This window comes from Apodemus sylvaticus, chromosome X (assembly GCF_947179515.1).
Source record: "Apodemus sylvaticus chromosome X, mApoSyl1.1, whole genome shotgun sequence".
NCBI lineage: Eukaryota > Metazoa > Chordata > Mammalia > Rodentia > Muridae > Apodemus > Apodemus sylvaticus.
The window spans coordinates 48,966,328-48,970,672 of NC_067495.1; positions in this window are offsets into that span (position 1 = coordinate 48,966,328).

The window sequence follows — 4,345 nt, forward strand, 5'->3', positions numbered from 1 at the left end:
TGTTCTGACTCTTTACAGCTTCAGGCAGCTCAAGTGCCTGGATGTTGTGGTTTGTTGGACATGGTTTACTAACAACAACAACGCAGAAGTCTCATTTGATCACCAAACCCAACACTAATGTGGATGCCAAGAAATGTTCACTGAAAGGAGTCTGATACGGCTGTCTCCTGAGGGGCCCTGGCACAGCCTTGCAAATACAGATGCAGAGCTAGTAGCCAACTATTGGACTGAGCACAGGGTTCCCAATGAAGGAGTTAGGGAAAGGACTAAAGGAGCTGAAGGGTTTTGCAATACCATAGGAAGAACAACAATATCAACCACCACCCCGCAGAGCTCCCAGGGACTAAACCATTAACCAAGGGATACACATGGCTCCAGCTGCATTTGTAGCAGAGGAATGCCGTGTCAGGCATCAAGGAGAAGAGAGATCTTTGGTCTGATATATGCCCCAGTGTAGGGGAGTGGAGAGAGGGTAAGTGGCAGTGGGTTAGGTTGGAGGAACATCTTCATAGAACTAGGGGAAGGGAGAACGGGTTAGGGGTTTTCTGGGAGGGGGTAAACTGGGAAAGGGAATAATATTTGAAATGTAAATAAAGAATATATTCAATAAAAAATAAAGAAAAGAGAATGTAATGTCTCTGTTAGAAATTCTGAAAACTGTAAATAAGGAAGAAGGAATAAACTATGCCAATGACATCTGAGCCTAAAGAAAACTTCTTTGAAGTAACAGTGAATTCCAAAGAGGAGAGCACCCTAAAGGAGGTTCTAGAACAACATCAAGATTTCAAGTTCATTGGGGGGGGGGCTCAAGTTTAATGTAGTGGAGTGATATGAAGTGATTTCTGTGGAAGATTCTAATGCTACTACCAAGCTATTAGTCTTACTTTTTTATTGATTGAAATTGTGATTTACAAAAAGACAATCTGTTGTTAATGGGACTGCTGTTACAGCTGTCAAGAAGAATAGAAGTCGGTGCACTCGAAGCGGTCCCAGGTTTGATCTCATTCCTCACGACATGGCCTATAACTGTTTGTAATGCTGCAATGTTGTTATTTAGCATATCTATATGGAAGGATAAATGCTTTGAGTTGGTTTGCCAACTATTGGCCTGAGAGTATTTTCTTATGTTATACAAATTTTATCAATGAGATACCTTTTAATACTTTATTAATATGAATGAATTTTCACTTAAACTGATGTTTAAGTAAAAAAAAAACAAATGTAGGAAATGTATAAGAAATCATATTCGTAAGATTTTTATCTTACATCTACTATTTTTTGAGCTCTACACAGTGTTAAAAATCTAAGTCAGTAAAATAAAGAATTAAATGCAGAATTAATTATATATAGAAAAAAATCTAAAAATGCATTTGTTTTCATCTTTAATGTTTTTTATATGATATTGTTTTGATTTGTATCCACAGAGCCTTCTACAAATAACTGTTTCAAACATCAGACTCCAGATGGATAGATCTAAGCAGCAGCATTCTAAAGATAGGATGATTTCTGTTAAATCTAATTGTTTTACATCAAAAATTGCAGAATGAATTCAATACCTTGGTTTTAACAACTAGGAACATTTGCTAAAAATATTCTTATCAATAGGTAATAGTATTTTGAATTCTTGAAACTTATTTGAATTATTTTGTGATTATTTTTTGTATCTTTCAGACTCTGAATTGATACTGTATCTCTAACATTTGTCCTTTTCTGACCACAGTTATGTCAGTGATTAAAAAATAAATAAATGTACTCCCTCAGTTTGACTTTGGCCCCATTAGATTGTCATTTTCTCTGACAGGGCAAAGAATTTTCAGATGCCAGTTTTTATAACAAAACCCAGTATTCTCTCCTATGTATTCTTGCATCCTACTTCAAAGCAAACTTTCATTTTGATAGTCTCAGTAGAAGAACACATTCGTCTTTTATTTGTCTCAACACTGAGTCAAGGAAGCTTTCTATACCAGCAGTTTTCCCAAAGAAGGGGAAAAATTCAACATTAAAAACAACCACCTACACAGCCCTCTAAACACGGCTCTCTGAGTTAAAGTATAAAAGATTTGCAATGAGAGAAAATCACATAGAATGTCTATTTCGGTGTAGAGACAAGAAACTAAAGAGGAGACCCAAAATAGGAGGGATGGAAGCATTGGTGCCAGTGACTCAGTCGGGGACCTTTAGCAAATCACTTAACCTCCTCTCATTGCCTTTCAAACAAAGCCAGACCAGCACTCATTTTCCAGCACTTTCATCATTTCCTCTCATTTGCAATGATTCTCTTGGTTCCTCGGGGCCTCTGATACTCTCCTCCATCCTTGCTCTATGACTAAACATATTTCCTTTCTTAATCTTTTCCCTGGGTAGTTCTTTTTCTCTTCCCTTCTCATCTTGTTCTGCATGCCTGGGATGATTATTGTGAGTCAGAGGGTATCCTTTTAGAATCACAGTTTCCATAAAGCCTTCCTGCAACAAGCTGCAAGCTGCTGCTTACTCTTTATTTCTATACTTATTAAAGTTAACAAAAGTTTCCTTACTTTTCTTTCAGAACTTTTGCTTTGACGTTTATTGAAACTTATCAAGCTTACTAATCAGCTGCTTTAGTAAGAGTTTACTCATCAAGATACCCAATATTTCTTTAGAACAATTAGATCCTGCTGTGTCTATTCCCTTCTTCCTTGTTCCTAACCTGGGTCACGCACACAGAAATAGATTTCAGAAAATGATGCATTTGTCCTAGACCTAGATGGAAGAGTACTTCACAACTCAGATGACGAAGAGGATGAAAATAGGGCCAGCAAGATGGCTCAGTGGGTAAAGGTGCCTGCTGCCAAGCATGGCAACCTGATGTTTATCCTTGGGAACCACATGGTTGTAGGAGAGAACAAACTGTAACTTTTCCTTTGATCTCCTCACATGTAATTTGGCATGCATGTGCTCACACAATCACATACACATGTATACAACTAATGAATATTAGGATTTATTCTGATGAAATAATTGCTGATTTAACTTCAATCATTATATACATGTGCATATATACCATCGAATATGAATATATGTATTGACTGTTAAAAATTAGGAATTAGAATTTACTCCATTTATATTAGAGAACACTTATAGAAATGCACTATGAATTTTAGAAGTACACTATATTATATATGTATATATGTGTATATGTACATATGAACAAAGATCAATTACTATTCAGTGCTGTGTTTTTAAATAAAACTAAACACACATAACTGGGATGGCACAAAGTACCAGAGAGTCAATTTTTTGAGATTCTAGGGATGGAAACCAGCACCTACTAAGGCAGGTGCTCTAAACTGACCTACATTCTCTAGGACAAGAGTACAAACTTTAATGTGAAAAATTGCCTCTTCTGCATCTGACTTGCGCTATTGAAGTATGGGAATAAAAACAAACCTGGTGTCAATTTTGATTTCATGCTGTTTCTTGCTAGGTTTTAAAATAATCACCACTGAAGGCAGAGGTGAAGGAAGCAACATACAGCTTTTTCTCCAGATATTTAACATCATTACATACTCTATTAATTTGACAAGAAACATTAGATGAGCTACATGCTCAAGAACTGTACTAGCTTTACCATTTTTGTTGCTATCATCTGGGGCCATAAAGTTCCCAGTATTATGGTCCTCAGAAAAGTCAAATGATCGGCTCAACACTTTATAATTTCTTTGTTTCTTTCTTTCTTTCTTTCTTTCTTTCTTTCTTTCTTTCTTTCTTTCTTTCTTTCTTTCTTTCTTTCTTTCCTTTTTTTGAGACAGGGTTTCTCTGTGTAGCCCTGGCTGTCCTGGAACTCACTCTCTGTAGCCCAGGCTAGCCTCGAGCTCAGAAATCTGCCTGCCTCTGCCTCCCAAGTGTTGGGATTAAAGGCGTGCGCCACCACAGCCCGGCTCACTTTATAATTTCTATGACTTATGTGTTGCTTGCTATCTGTGGAAATAGCTTTAAGACCTCTACTGTAAATGTGGAAGAATTTGCAGATTTATTTATATATTTATTTTGTGTGTATGTACTTGTGCATGTAGGTGATTGTATGCATGTGTATGTGTGCATATGGAGGCCCATACATATAAAAATATCTCACAAACAATTGAAATTAAAATTCTACAAAAGTATCAGTTAAAACTAAAACCCAGTGCTCAATATATAGCTTAATGGGTTGGCTGTCTTCTTCTATTGCTCTCTAAGTAAGCTTTTAAGACAGCCCTTCCAATTGAAACTGACACTCATCAATTTGACTAGACTGTCTAAACAGCTACCTCTGGGGAATCCTTCTGTTTTGGCTTCCTAAGTTCTGGGATTAGAGGCATGTGCAAAT